Source organism: Leptonychotes weddellii, chromosome X, assembly GCF_054177405.1.
Source record: "Leptonychotes weddellii isolate Sample4059 chromosome X, ASM5417740v2, whole genome shotgun sequence".
NCBI lineage: Eukaryota > Metazoa > Chordata > Mammalia > Carnivora > Phocidae > Leptonychotes > Leptonychotes weddellii.
Window position 1 is genome coordinate 38,747,998 of NC_138385.1, and position 16,353 is coordinate 38,764,350.

A 16,353-nucleotide genomic window follows, 5' to 3' on the forward strand; every position below is an offset into this window, starting at 1 on the left:
GATTTGATTTAGGTCATACCAAATGAGTTTCCACAAGCTATTAAAATTACAAAAGCTTGTGTACTTATATTAATGAGAAATTCACAATTTTTGACTGATAGGTCTTCATTCTTTACCTTTTATCTCATAACACCTACCCATAAAGAAAAAAAATAATACAACAGATCAAAAGAACATAAATATTTCATAATCCTACCACACAACTAATGCATTTTCCTTATAATAAATAATGGTGAGATGACATTGTCAGTTTCTATTGCTAAAGAAGGCATTTCACATTTGTGTTTAGAATAGATCTAGCTCATTTATGAGTTTGTCCTCCTTGTGCCCCTGAAACCCATATAGGTACTTTTTAGGTTTTTATGAATAGAACTCGATGACTAATTTGATGTGTGTACACATGAGTATTCATGTGTGTTTGTGTGTTTCTAGAACACTTATCTATGTTTCCATATACCCCTTCATTGATAGATATCCTTTGTTTTCTTTTTATCTTTCAATAAATTTACGTTTGTGGTAAAGATCAAAATTAGGAATTTAGGTTGATGAATTTTATTGTTTCCATACTCTTGGGCACATCCTTAACTATTTCCTTAGGGTACATTTCAAGACATGGAATTGCTGCCTCAAATGGTATACACATGCTTAATTTAATTCCCCACCTGCCACCCAGAAAAGTTGTACCAATTTAAAGTCCATAAACTGGAATTAAGTGAAAAAAAGCCTCAGGGAAGTGAGGAGCATGGCTCTACTGATGTTCTGTTAGAAAGTGCAGGCCTTAGATTCCACTGAGCAGAAGCTTTAAGGTCACAATAACAGTAAATACACCTGGAAGTGGTCAGCAGTGAATGGCAATATTAAGCATAAGCACAAAATGAAACAGCATGGGGTTAAATTATAGAAAGGGCACAGGACTTGAAGTCAGTCATCTTGGATTACAGTGGCAATTTGATGAAGAATATATAAAACTGTCTTTAAAAACCCAGTATTATAGTTATTATGAGACAAGTTGTACCCCCAGGCCAACACCACATTTAGCCAGAGTTAATCCAAGTTCTCATTGAACCCATGTGTGGGTCAAATGCTCTCCTACTTTATCTCCTCAGCAGGAGACTGTTCTGTCCACTGATCACATGGATCTTCTGAAAGAAGGCTATGGCTCTGTTTTATTACCTGAACATTCATTGCCAAAGATTCCTTGATAAAGAGAAAGATGCTTGGACTTGGCAAGATGTTGCAGATGCCTGCTCTGAATGTTTAGCACCTCTTTTGAAACCTAAAAGTAGGTACTTTCATTTTTGATGTCTAAGAGATAGAAGGGCTCAAACAAATGACTGGGGCAGAGGTTGTTGATTTTGCTGCTGGACTGGTCTGGCTTGGTCCCCAAGCAAAACTTCTGAATAGTAAAAGGTTTATATAAGGGCCAGATAAATGAGGCAGAAAGCAATTAAGCAATTACAGACATTCTGCTTTAGACCCTGGAAACAGGGAGCCATTACTTTTCCTACTTGAACGTAAGCTCTTCTTTCTTTTTCAGTAGATATAGTTTGGTATAGCCGAGTCCCTCTGAAAACAGAACTACTCAGCCAGATGCTATAGAAAGAGGCCTGAAAAATTAGGTTTGTTTCATTGTATTACATGAGAATTTGTGAGAAGTAGACACATTACATAATACTGTTTGGTTATGAGGGCCAGACTTTCACATTTTACTTCAGACACTCCTAAGATAATTGAAATTTTTACCATTACCATTAACATTTTTTTCATACTTTACCATATATTACTTTTTGTGATTTGGAATTAAAAATAAAGTGTTTAAATGGCCAAGATATAAAATAAGAGGGAAAATAAGAAAAAAAAAAAAAGATGGGGCGCCTGGGTGGCTCAGTCGTTAAGCGTCTGCCTTTGGCTCAGGTCATGATCCCAGAGTCCTGGGATCAAGCCCTGCATCGGGCTCCCTGCTCAGCGGGAAGCCTGCTCTCCCTTTCCCACTCTTCCTGCTTGTGTTCGCTCTCTCGCTGTCTCTCTCTCTGTCAAATAAATAAATAAAATCTTTTAAAATAAATAAATAAATAAATAAATAAATAAATAAATAAAGGTTGCCGTGATAAACTGGGTTTTACACCAGGCCTCTCTGACCTTTTTTCAAGTAAAATTTTAGTGCCCAACAAAATGCCATTTTCTACTCTTTCATATTTTATGTTTTTCCATAAATACGCTCACTATTAAGCTATCTCTATTTACAGTATTCTGAATAAGTGAATTATGAACTGGTTATTCTTATTACATAAAGATCTTACAGTAGAGATTCCTTTGAAAGAGAGTCAAACTCCTAATATTTAAATTACTATTCAAAGTTATTGTCCATTATTTTAATATTAAAAGGGCAGAGGCATAAAAACATAAAGGTTTATGGAATGTCCATTGAAATAATACATCAGAGGATGTAAAAAGGATAAGACCTCTTAATCAATCCAGTTTCCTTATTTTTGGTTGAGGAAACAGAAGCTAGAAAGTGTTCAGTGACTTTTTTTAATGGATGAGAAAGGACTACATATCAGAAACAGAAATCAGCAATGATTCTGAAACACAGACATGTATTTTCCACTCTCCCTGTGATAGACCTCCAACTTGCCTTCAATTTCCCACCACCACAAATATATCCTTATACATATTCCCTTATTTAGCTATATACAAAATGACTCTGAGATATACATCCAGGAGAAGAATTGGTGGGTCATTGAGCATCTATACCCTTGCTATTACTAAGCACTTCAATACTGATCTCCAGAATAAATGCACTGGTATGTACTTATTCTAATTTTCCCTTGTCTATGAGATAAGGGATATTTCATTTTTGTTTAATTAGAAACTACTAATGAATTTGAGTGCCAAGTACTTAAAATACATAATGTGTAATTTGATTAAACTTCTGGGTTTTTAAAAATTCCTTACCACTAAGCTGTATATTAGTTTTCGTATGAGTACCGTGGTGTTGTTTTTTTTGTTTTGTTTTTTTGTTTTGCTTCATATTTTATGGTGTGAGAAGAGGATCAAAGTTACATTTTTTAATGAAAAATTTACCAACTGACCCAACACCACTTCCTGAATAATACATGTTACCAGTAGGTAATGAAAAATACATGTTACCTACCGGTTAGAAATGCCAAGTTTATCACATTTTAAAACCTTTTTGGGACTGAGCTTTTATTCTGTTCTATTAAATTGTATCTCAGATTTTTCCACCAGTCTTATTCTGTTTTAATATTGTTGCTTCATAGAACATTTTAATAGCTAAAAAGTAACATTTCCCCCATGAGTTGCTCTCGGGGAAAGTCAAACATGACAACAACAACACAACAATAAATGTAGCTAATATTTATTGAGCATTTGCAATGTATCTAACACTTTACTTACATTATCACGCTTAACTCTCAACTACAGTAGTGGTGTAGATACTGTTCTTATCCCCATTTGAAATGTGAGAAACTTGAGGCACAGAAGATTCAACTGGTTTGATGTGGAATATAGTGTCAAACCCAGGTTTTATCACAGCAAGCCCATACTCCTACCCACTGTTACATTAAAATGAATTTTATGAAATGGTCAGTATTGGAGCATTTCTGACCAAAATAATATCAGTTTCTTATTGCCCAACCTAATACACAGCATTTTGTTTTTTAAAAATGAGGCCATCCCAGAGGAAGAAACATGTCCATGGTACAATAACTGGTAAGGGGTCTGCTATCTGGATTCCTGATCTTCTATCTCCAGTCTTCTAACGAGCAGAGTCATTATTGTCGTTTATTTCTTGGACTCAGTAGGAAACTGTTTCTCTAATGATCCACTAGAAGGTAATATAAGAGAAAGGAGAGCACACGAAATTAAAGGAAACAGCATAATGGTTATTTTTCCCTTTGCCCATATTTATCAGGTGATCCATCCTACAACTCAGAAGTAACACTGAAGCTCACAGATTATTAAAAATGTATTTATTAATACATCTTTATTTACATATTTATTAATACATTTATTAATTCCCATCTGTTGCTTTCAACATCTTTAAATATTCTCTATAATAAATTTATTATTTCATTTATATTAAAATCATATATTTAATGGGAAAGACAAGGCAGGGAGACAGGAGTAATATTTTTTCAAAGTTTACTGAGTACTAGACAATACTAAAGGTGTTACAGTTTTTACCTTTCATTAGCTTTGAGAGTGTACAATGTATTATATCTACTAAAAATATCACTTTTCACAAAATAAATAAAAGAAAAACGCTTTCTTTTTTAAAGATTTTATTTATTTATCTTAGAAAGAGAGGGAGAGAGAGAGAACATGAGAGAATGAGCAGGGGGAGGTGCAGAGGGAGAGGGAGAGAGAGAATCTGAAGCAGACCCCACTCTGAGCCAGGAGCCCAACACAGGGCTCGATCCCATGACCCTGAGATCATGACCTGAGCTGCAACCAAGAGTCAGACGTTCAACCAACTGAGCCACCCAGGCGCCCCCACTTTCTTCTATTTATAAAAAGCATTTTATTACATAGCTTGTACAGAATTATCCCAATTCTTTTTTCAATCACATTATTTTTAAAAAGAGATATTCTTTAAGTTTTATTTTCTAACCAATGACTAACAAATATAAATTTCTTTCTTTCTCTCTTTTATTCATTTAACAAATACTTACTGTACACATAGTAAGTGCCAGTCACTGCCAGACCAAATCATATCTCCATCACAGGCCTTTTCTTCAGAGTTCCAAGCCCTATTATCCAACTACAGCATAATATGTATTTACATGTATTTACATGTATGACCAGGCATGGACAGTTTATCAAGCTAATTCAAATTATACAATCCTTGAACTCTGAAAGCTTAAATAGAAGTCTATATGTTATTAGCATGGGAAGAGCATAGGGTTTAAATAGGCAAACATGGGTTAAAATCCTGTCCTGTCACTCATTTAAGGTGTGTAAACTTGGAAAGTTTGCTTAGCATCTCCAAGACCTAACTTCCTGATCTGTACAAGGGGATTGTTATCCAGGTTTCAAAGGAAACTGTATGGAATGTAGTGCACCCAACCATTCTGTCTGAAAATTTAACACATTAATTTTTCCTATTCATCTCTTCTCTTTTTAGCAGATATAACTCTGCCCTGAACTCAATAGCATAACTATATCATAGAGAACATTCAGAAATGTGACAACAAAAAGACAATTAAACATATGTTTATATCATGAATGTGATCCAACATCATTTCTGTGTAATGGAACACGTTGGCTGATAAAGGTCAATCATTGTGCATTTCCTAGCCCATTTGGACCTTTTAGATTGACATGATGAATACATATGGCTTGGGAGGTTCTAGTATTCCTTGAGCCTCAGAATGTTAAGATATAGTAGAAACATCGTGCATAATGATGAATCTGCAGGAAGGAGACAAGAACAAAGGTCAGGAATGCTGTCTGGGTCCCAGTTCCTAAGTGATACCTGAAGAAAGGACAAAGCACTCCCAAGCATTCAGAAATGCTGTGGAGATCAATGAGATACCCATTTTTGCAAGCAATCTGAGTTCTCAGAAGGGAAGAAGCTCTTTTATGTGCAAGGAATCAATTTGACAAGAATTATATGTAAGAAAATTAGGCCTGTAGAGAATAGTCACTCGGTATATGTCTTCTGCTATTTATTTTTCTTCTATAATTATCTTTTAGAGGTCTTTTTTATTTAAGTGATCTCTACTAGACCAACATGAGGTTCAAACCCATGACCCTGAGATCAAGAGTCACACAGTCTACTGACTGAGTCAGCCAAGTGCCCCTAATTTTATTTAAATGCCCAAGGTACCTGGTAGAATTCAGAGGCCACCCCAAAACACATGAAGACTGCCCATTAGAGAACAAGCTAAGGGACCTCTCACTATGATTACTTCTTTACATGGCCAGTTCATTTAATTATTCCAGCAAGCCTCTGAGATAGAGATTGCTCTGAAAGAGGGATTGTTCTGAGACTGCAGTGTTTTATAAATACACACACACACACACACACACACGTGTTGTTTGTATCTCTGCTCCTGCCTACAATTTTCTGCATGCCTTTCTGCAGTTTCATCGCTGCCCTCGTGTTGGGAATTCTCTTTTATCTCTGAATGTGGCTTTTATCAAATAATTTAAGCTCACTTTTATGTGATTATAATAAAAACCATACCTGAACTGGGTTCCCTGACAGTTTTGACTATGCTGACCCTGACACCAACACTTTTGCTAACAGGGGAATGGATGTACTGAATGTTAATGAATGTTATTTTGACTGTCTGGAACAACTGTACATCCCATTCTAGAGACGCAATCATGACAACAAGGTGTCCAAACAGCTAATATTCAGAATCCTTTCTATTAAAATATGGTATGTTTTTTTCTTATTCTAAGGCATTTTTCCTTCTCTTCTCCCTCACTTCTGCTGTGTAACAAATTGAATTGTAACAGTAGCGTGTACAGTCTTTTTCATTGGATTTGATAGTAAGGGTCTGTTGGTGATTATGGAATACTGCAGCACCCCCTGGATGTTGATCAAATGCTTCCTTCCAAAATGAAAGAAGTCAGTCCAGGATATGAAATAATCAGAGAGGAAGAGGCCATTTCATTCCTTTCTTTATGATTCAAAACCATGGGACCATTCTTACCACACTTCAAAAAAAAAAAAATACAGTCACAAGGCATCATATGCAGACATTAGGCTCTAAAATTCACTATGTGGGGCGCCTGGGTGGCTCAGTCGTTAAGCGTCTGCCTTCGGCTCAGGTCATGATCCCAGGGTCCTGGGATCGAGCCCCGCATCGGGCTCCCTGCTCCGTGGGAAGCCCGCTTCTCCCTCTCCCACTCCCCCTCCTTGTGTTCCCTCTCGCTGTCTTTCTCTGTCAAATAAATGAAATCTTAAAAAAAAACTAAAAAATAAAATAAAAATAAATAAAATTCACTACATAGTAGCATCTGTAAGCAACTCCCTATCTTTTAGAATTTTGAAATATAATCTGAAGCTTGTGTCTCTTTTCTGAGAGGTCCCCGTGTAGGAGAAACCCTTTCATGAGGTGGTTCAGGGAGTCACAGTTCATCAGATCTTGAGAGCTTTCACAAATATATACATGGTCTTTCCCTTATTCAACCAATCCAAATGTAGGCAGTGTTTGGCTATCTACTGACCCATAACAAATCACCCCAAACATAGAAACTTAAAACATCGACAATTTATTATTATTGCTTGTAATGATTATATGGTTTGGCTAGGTGGTTCTTTTGTTTTAGATGGTCTCAACTGGAGTGCTGGGATGGTCAAAAGATCAAAAATAGCCTCAGTTGTACATACTAAAGGTTGATGCACGCTACTGACTGGAAGCTCGGTTGGAGCTGGGAGCAAAGAGACTTTCAGATTTATATAATTAGGAGAGTGGTTTATACGATCAGCAGTTGTGCACTGTTTCTGGGCCAAATTTATTTATGTTGAACTTTGTACATAGGCAAAATGTTAACACGTTCTATATGACAAAACTCATCATGAATACATTTAAAAGCCATAAAAAATCTTGAAATAAAATATTTATAAAGTGTATTATAAAAGTGGTCAATACTCGGGGCGCCTGGGTGGCTCAGTCGGTTAAGCGGCTGCCTTCGGCTCAGGTCATGATCCCAGGGTCCTGGGATCGAGCCCCACGTCGGGCTCCCTGCTCGATGGAGAGCCTGCTTCTTCCTCTCCCTCTGCCTGCCACTCTGCCTACTTGTGCTCTCTCTCTCTGTCAGATAAATAAAATCTTAAAAAAAAAAAAAATCTTAAAAAAAAAGTGGTCAATATTCTTAATATGTAAAAAGCACATACACACCAATAGAAAAATTGGGTAAGGATAGGAACCATTTGTGTGTGTGCCTATATACATAGGTGCTAGTATAATAAATGCAAAGGAATTATTAAAGGATTTTTAGATCAGAGGATATCTTTGGAAGAAAGGAAATATAGACAGATTCACCTTATGCATGTCTGTATTATTTAAATTTTTTACAACTCTGTATTTCTTTCACATGTCTTAAAGAGTTCTGAAAATGACTGGGGATTCTAGGAATGTTTCCTTTACTGAAAAAACTTCCAGATAGGTCTTCATATAGGGTTAGAGCAATGGTCCTTCCCTCACCCCTTCTTTCCCTCTTTTGTCTGAGATATTTAAGTTTCATTTCTGACACTGATCAAGAGCTGAAATTCTGCTATGTTTTATAAAACTCCTCTAATAAATAAATATAATTTTTATAAGGAGGGAAAAGTATGGCAGGCATGAAATTTCAAGACATAGTAAAGCACACAAGTATATAAGAAGTGTTACTTTATAGGGGCGCCTGGGTGGCTCAGTCGGTTAAGCGTCTGCCTTCGGCTCAGGTCATGATCCCAGGGTCCTAGGATCGAGCCCCGCATCGGGCTCCCTGCTCTGTGGGGAGCCTGCTTCTCCCTCTCCTACTCCCCCTGCTTGTGTTCCCTCTCTCGCTGACAAATAAATAAATAAAATCTTTGACAAAAAAAAAAAAAAGAAGTGTTACTTTGTATACTTTTCTACATTGCAACTGAATCTAATCTCTATTTTAAGCCCCAGTTCTGTTGTAAGAAGTATACAGTCTCCAAGTCAGCATAAATTCAGTTCTTTTCATTTTTCTTTGTTAATGTATGATAAATCCGCTTAATTTATGTCTCCACTTCTCATCATATGACATCTAAATTTTCAGAGCTTATGTAGTGTCTTGATCTTTACTGTCCTTGGTGACATCCCTAAGATATTTGAATTCCCATCTAAATCTATATGGTTCATGTTGCCATGTGGCAACCTCTCATCTTGACTCTGAGACCGGCTCAGGACCACAAGCACTCTTGCTCAGCTATAGCTTTTGTGCCTTGCTGGGAAAACAGAAAGCCCGGACTGTGTGGCACACCTCTGAGGGATATGGTAAACTCAGTGGGTCTACCTTGGGCCTTCTCTGATCCTCATATGAAAGGGAGCCATTCCTATTATACTATACCCACATTATCATGACACCTAGAATTCCTGTGAGGCTATAGTTTCTCAGGTATCCAAACAGGGAGAGGGAAATATCACAAGGTAAAAGATATATGTGAGGGGGCAGGAAATACATCAGACTATATTTCATCTCACCACATTTACTACCCCTAGGAAATCTTTTTCCCTCACAAAGAAAATATATTTCTCTAGGTATCACCCCTCAAAGAAGGTAAGAATAAAGTTGCTGTACAAGATTTGTCTACAAGAGTAATTCGCATATGCAAACCAACAAATAAGTGTTATCATCCTCAGGGTCCCTTTTTGTCAGACGGGTAAGGATGGATACTGGATATATCCCCCTCACCCTTATTTAGGGGTGGTTACTTGTTCTTCCATTCCTAACTGCTGCCAGACAAATTATTCTTACTTGCTCACACCCATTCATGATTCAGTGATATAATATAAATTCCACCTATGGAGCTTAAATTCCAGCCTCAATTGATTTACCTCACACTGAATTGATTGAGAAAACCCTGAGATGACTGAGTTTGCCTTCAGCTGGCAAGATTGGGTTTTTTGTAGTAAGTAGCGTGGGGTTCAAAATGCATACTAAGATTAGTTATATAAAAACAGAGATTTCTTTCCCAGCCGAGTTTTATATCCTAGAAATTTGTACCCACTAAAAATCAATAAAAGTTATTTCTAAAGAGATGATGAAACAGTTTGTAGAGTACCATCTCAAATACTTTGAAAAATAGATAGGCATAGAAAAAATTAGATGGACACACATTTGATTTTACTTGCTGGTGACTCTCAAAATCTATAATTCATCCAATAATTCAATAACTCAAGAAATATCTGTTGGGTATTATTATGTGTCAGGCGTGGGAAATCCCCCAATTCCATAACTTCATCCCATAACTTATTTCTCCTAAATTCCAAACTCATATAGCGAACTCCCTACTACACATGAAGAAAAAGAAGATAACTACTGCTAATCAACTGAATGTCTATGACCCCACTAGGACTGTACCAAACAAGTTTAGATCAACTTTGGTCCTGCATCCTAAAAGTTCACCATGAAGGTAAGGCCATATAGCAATGTGGAAAGAGCTTGGGCCTTGAAGTCAGACACAGCTAGGTTAAAACACCTCCTCTGCTTTTTATTGAATGTGTAAACTTGGAAAATGTAATTAACTTCTCTGAGCTTCACAGCACATACTTAGTGACAAGGTGAATAATTAAAGAGATACTGGTGTCTACTGTACCACATTTTTGAGAGAAAAAGTAGGTAAAATGCCTAACAGAGTTTCTGGCGCATATTAGGCACTCAGCAGAAGTTTACATCCCATCCCCTCCATTCTAGAGCAGAGATGGCATTGCCATAAATGTAATTGAACAGCTATGTGTGTAAAAGCATTTGGAATGGCTACAATAGAAAAACCACAGACATTTACGTTACGTAGGAAACAGTACATTATTATATTTGACCAAGCCACATGAAATTGTTGATGTTCAGTCATTTTTGACCTACAAAAACAATGACTTCATATCTTTCAATCTAATAGAATGATTTGTGTGTTGAGTTCAAGGAGGGGAACAATATTCATTCTTTTTCCTTTGAATTTCCCCCCTATCCTCTTTCTATATCTAAAGGTGAACATTGGGAAAGTCCATAATATGGATGTTGCTGCTATCCTTTTAGCCCCAGAAACACTATGGGAGCACAAGGCTACAGTGATAAATCTGCTAGGCAGGATGCTAGAAAGAGGGTCAGAAGAGCTGCCTCGATTCCAGGACTGGAAGTATCCTGATGATAGGACCTTCAGTGAGTCACTTCTCCTCTTTTAGCCTGGACTGATCACCAAGATGAAATTGGGAAGCCTACCTAACCATCCTGGAGTGCTGTGGAAATCCATAAGACCCAAGCTGGGCAAACACTCTGGGTTTTCAGCTGGGAAGATGTGTTAAGGCCCAGGAATTATTTTAACAGAAATTAATTTGCATGAGTAACAGAACACTACATATTAGGCACCTAAATGGAAATTATTTATGAAATGTCAACAAACATTTATAAAGCACAAATGAGACTCAGATGGACATGGATCCTGCTCTCTACAGAACTAAGAAAACTCATGTGAACTGTGCCTGCTAGTGTGCTATAAGATTTCCATGTGCCATCTTCTTCAATACTTAAAGTAAGCCTATGAGGCAGCATTTATTTCAGTTCTTCAGATGAGCATCCTTACATTTCATTAATTGAATCTTATAGTATATAAGTGGCAGAGCCTAGAATTCACATCTGGCCTTCCTATTTCCCCAATCTGTGCTCTTTCCTCTCCAAGACATTGGCATGGGGCTAATTGAAGTTCCTGGAGTGTTCAACCCTAGCGTTAAACCCCATGACAAACATGAAATGTCTATTATCAACACCACCAAGAAATAAAAAACACTGAGTGAGTACTTGTGGGTGTATGACACAGCATGTAGGGGGAACAATGTGAGCAAAGACATGGAATTCAAGAGGACATCTGGCCTGTTTGAGAGCTGGAACTGGGCTGCTGGGGCTGGACACTGCAGAAAGGAGTTCTTTGGACTAAGATGGTCCTATTAGTCAAGAGCACAGTTATATATCTCAGGCAACAGCTTAGCACAACTGCAAAGCCAAATGAGTTGTAAAAATTATTTGAGGCTTAATGTTCTTCATTATCCATTCCACACTCATAAATTAGTTCAAATTTGAAAAACAAATTTTAACAGAAATAGAGCTAAGCATGGGTCAGATACTTCATTGGGTCTTCATAAATCTACCTAGAACAGATGGGCAAAATTTGGAGGAAATAGCTTTCTCTTTACTACTATCCTCTAGCTCAAATTGCAGGTTGAATTTTCTCATCAGAACTGTGGAACATGTCCTCCTTGTTCCTCTTCAAATGCCCCTAGGTTAATAATGGTCTGGGTGATGGAAACCCCACCAGTGGTAAGGTATGAAGAGTGGCTGTCCAGAACAAGTTTTGTTGTTTATTTCTATGTTTGTGTGAATGTGTGCACGTGTGTGTGTGTTTCTACATAGAGCAGTGTTGTATCCTCCTCTTTCTTTGTTGTTGCTATTCTTGCCAAGTTTCTCTTTTGTTTTGTAATTCAAAGCTTTGTCAAAGTAGTTAAAGAAAAATTTAGATAGATACAGCAAATTGTATTTGGCCTGACTTCCTTGGCAGTTCTGTATAATATGTCCTTGATGTCAATCTTGCTGAGTGAGGAGTGGACTCACAAAATGTTGGTAGATATTATGGTGACAAGCGAAGACATCTGTCAGATGGCACATAACATTTTAGAGATAAAAATTCAGGAATAAAAGGGAGAGCTTTAAGGCCAAGATAATGGAGTTTCCAGACAGCTAATATTTGAATCCTGATGCTCTATTTAAGAGAAAAGAAGTGTTTATTTTTTTTTGTTTTTCCTTATCCAGAGTATCCCCCATCATTCATTCATTCATTTATTTATTCTTTCTTATGTTATTCCCAGTGTTGGTACTATCTAGCATTCAGTTCTTTTCACTGGAGGTTCTGCTCACATTTTGCTGATGAATTTAAGTTGCTACAATAGCCCTTGTATATTGGTATCACTTTTCCTTAACAAATTCAAGGAAAGTGTTCAATATTTAAAATGGTCACCGAGAGAAAGAATGCTTTTCATTTCCTCATTTCTTTTCCAAACTCACTCCTACAAACAAACAACTCCTCTGAACAATCCTGGCAGTCAGAGACATCATTTGCAGACATTAAGCTCCAGACCCACCACCTGTCCCTGCTGTGACTCATAATATAAACATAGACCCTCTGTGTAGCCTGTTTCCTAGAACTTTAAAATATAACTCACAGCTGGTGTCTCCCCTTCTGAGAGGCCCCCGTGTATGAGAGGCCCTTTCATGGAGTGAGCCAGAAAGCTCAAAGTCCAGCAAAGCCTTGCATAAATTTTCAATCTTAGGAGCCTTCACAAGCTTATGTTTTTCTCTAAATGTACTGGTATAATCTGAAGCACCATCTCTCCCAGACCCCTACAGAGTATTAAGGGATATCCCCATCATTCACTTCAAGCTTCTGCCACAAAGATCCTGTCCCTTCTCACTCTCATCAAGAGGCAGTTTTGCTTCTCTCTCTCCTAGATATTTGTATTCTGTTAGAGTTCTCAGGCCTCAGTCATCCATATCTGTGAATTAGATGCTGCTTGCCACAAGACAGAATGGCCACATCCAATTGCTTCTCATCCAGGTTTGATACTATGTATTTTTGTTTGCTTACTTTTTTAAAAAAATTCTTTAGAGCTCTTTACTCAGGCCTGTGGCACCAGCAGGATGGGCAAGTGTCCTGGTCTTTGTACTGCCAGGAAGCTCCATAGCTACTAACAAGATCAGAAGTGGCATGATAAACAATACAAGAAAGCCCGTTTGACCACAACCCTGAAGGCCAACACTTTTGGAGGCACTGCACATGCAAAGGGAATTGTGGTGGGAAAAGTAAGGGTTGAAGCCAAAAAGCCAAATTCTGCCATCAGGAATTGTGTCAGGGTCCACCTGATCAAGAATGGAAAAAACAAAACAAACCAACAGCCTTTGTACCCAACGATGGTTGTTTGAATTTCATTGAGGAAAAGGATGAGGTTCTGGTTGCTGGATTTGGTTGCAAAGATCATGCTGTTGGTGACATTCCTGGGTTCATTTTAGGTTATCAAAGTAGCCAATGTCTCTCTTTTGACCTTATCCAAAGGCAAGAAGGAAAGATCAAGATCATAAGTTTTGATGGTGAAACCATGACAATAATAAATGTTCATATGCCAAAAAAAATTAATAAATAAATAAACAAATAAATAAAATATTCTTTAGAAAGAAATAAGGGTTATATGAATCTCTTAAACCTATTGTCCCTAGGATGACTAATTCATTGAGAATGAAGATACTAGTCCCCAGGCTTATATAAACAATTCCAGAAAAATAGAGGATGGGCAAAAAGAACAGAATACCTAATATAGAATTTGGCAAGCTGACCGAAGAGTGGACCTGCTGAAAGAATTATATTGGTTGGTCTATATCTACTTTGACCATCTAGCCCGGGGAATGGCAAACTTTCTTTTTAGTAAAAGGCCAGATAGTGAGTATTTTGGTCTTTTGGGGCTATGTAATTTCTGTCTCAACTACTCCACTATGCTGTTATAGTGCTAAAGTATTGTGGGTATGTTCCAATAAAACTATTTATAAAAACAGGGTGGGCTGAATTTGGTCCACAGGCCATACTCACAAACCCTGATCTAGCAGATGGTATAGTCCATAAGTGCATGTACCTGTATATCCAAGCAATCAATACTCAAATCCTAAATATTAGTTGAGAAATGTGGCTCTTATTCCTCAATTCAGTGTCTATAATCTCATTGATTCATGTTATAAATGGATCCTTACTATTGGTTAGTGAATTGATGCTGAGGTTCCATGAGTACTTGTAAATCACTACATTATCTCTTGGAAGCTGAAATCATTATCATTTCACAAGTGAAGGAAAGGGTTCAGCATAGTAAAAGCTAACAGGGAAAAACAGAAATTTTCATTTCCTAATGCTTGGCACCACTCCTATAAATAACTCTTCAGTGTAGTAACAACACTCAGAAGTGATATTACAGATCAACCACCTGTTTCTGTTGCTACTGTGAAATGCAAACATAACCTTTAGATTCACTTTCTAGTTGGCAGTATTCTTGCCTCCTTTTAAACTATAAATGTGGCTAAAATTATGTTAATGTTAGAAAGAACCTCAAATTTCGAATGTCAAAAGAAGAATAAAATAAAGAGATGATAATAATAATAATAATAATAATAATGGGTGCCTGGGTGGCTCCCATTGGTTAAGCTACTGCCTTCGGCTCAGGTCATAATCCCGGAGTTCTGGGATCAAATCCCACGTCAGGGTCCCTGCTCAGCAGGGAGTCTGCTTCTCCCTCTGACCCTACCCCCTCTTGGGCTCTCTCTCTCACTCTCTCCCTCTCTCTCAAATAAATAAAATCTTTAAAATAATAATAATAATAATAATAATAATTTTTGTTCCTTCATTATTCCAAGATTTACCTAATCACACTACTATAATTTTTGCTCTCAAGTTATGGAATCCTACCTTTAACATTTAAACTGACTGGGCACTATTTACATCATATTGTGTAGTTTTTAATGTTTGCCTTTCTGAAATTGATTTTAATTCAAAGTTAGGAGAGGTTTGCTTTCACAGTCTCCCAAAGAGATGTTACTCCTTCTTTCTTTTATTCTTAAGCAAACCTTATTTTCATCTTGAGTATTCATCGATTGTCAGTCGGATCATATTGCCCATGTTGGGCCAGATGGATACACAGTTCTCTTAGATCGCTTTCCTCTAATTTCCTGGAGCTGTGCCTAAGTTCTGGAATGTGAAGTCTTATATAGTATGAGAACATTGTTAGGGAAAATCTTCTGGTCTCTGAATCTTCTGCCAAGAAGGTATCTGCTGATACATCTCTATCCCATCTGTTGCTTGGTCATCTGTTTATCAGTGGCCCCATGAGTACTGAAGTTAATCAACCTGAATATATAGTCCTTTGCAATGAAGTTCTGCCTACAGTCTCTGTACCAGGCTTCCTTTGATTACCTAGTAGGTTTTCTCACTACAGGCTTGCATTTATCCACAAGGATGTTGTATAATCTGGTGCCTCACTATGGTCATCTTCCCTTGCAAACACCCTCTTCCTAAAGACTAGAAATCCAACATATCTTACATATGTTTGGGTCATTTTACCTCTCCTTTCCCTCTTAAATATTTCCAAAGTTCTGCCACCTCATGAGTCAAACTTATGCCATCCATTCCTTAGTTTTCTTCCAACAATATCTTTCTACATTTTCTGTATAATTTTTGATGTCTGCCATTTATTACTGCTCCTATTGTGTCTCCTGGACACTGTTTGGATTTGGATTTTTCTCAGTAAATGCAAGTGCATTTCAGCCCTGCCACCATAGAATTACTGCTGATTGCCTTTGGTTGTAGAACTGAAACACAGATCCTTCAGTAATACATGTAGTGATTATCTCCATCTTTAGTCCCAGAGTTGGATAACAATCAACACTCCCAGTAGATGATTCTTTTTCTTCTTCATCTTCTTCTTCTTCTTCTTCTATAGAGAGAGAGAGAGCACGCACTCGAGCGGGACAGGGAGGGACAGAGGGAGAGGGAGAGAGAGAATCCTCAGCAGTCTCCATGATCAGCATGGAGACCAATGCAGGGCTCGATCTCACAACCCTGAGATCACA

General features: G+C 37.5%; 1 pseudogene; it reads left to right on the forward strand.

Annotated features, from left to right (window-relative positions):
- The first annotated feature begins 13,389 nt into the window (after positions 1-13,389).
- LOC102730869 (small ribosomal subunit protein uS12 pseudogene) lies at positions 13,390-13,827 on the forward strand (annotated as a pseudogene).
- Positions 13,828-16,353: the final 2,526 nt, after the last annotated feature.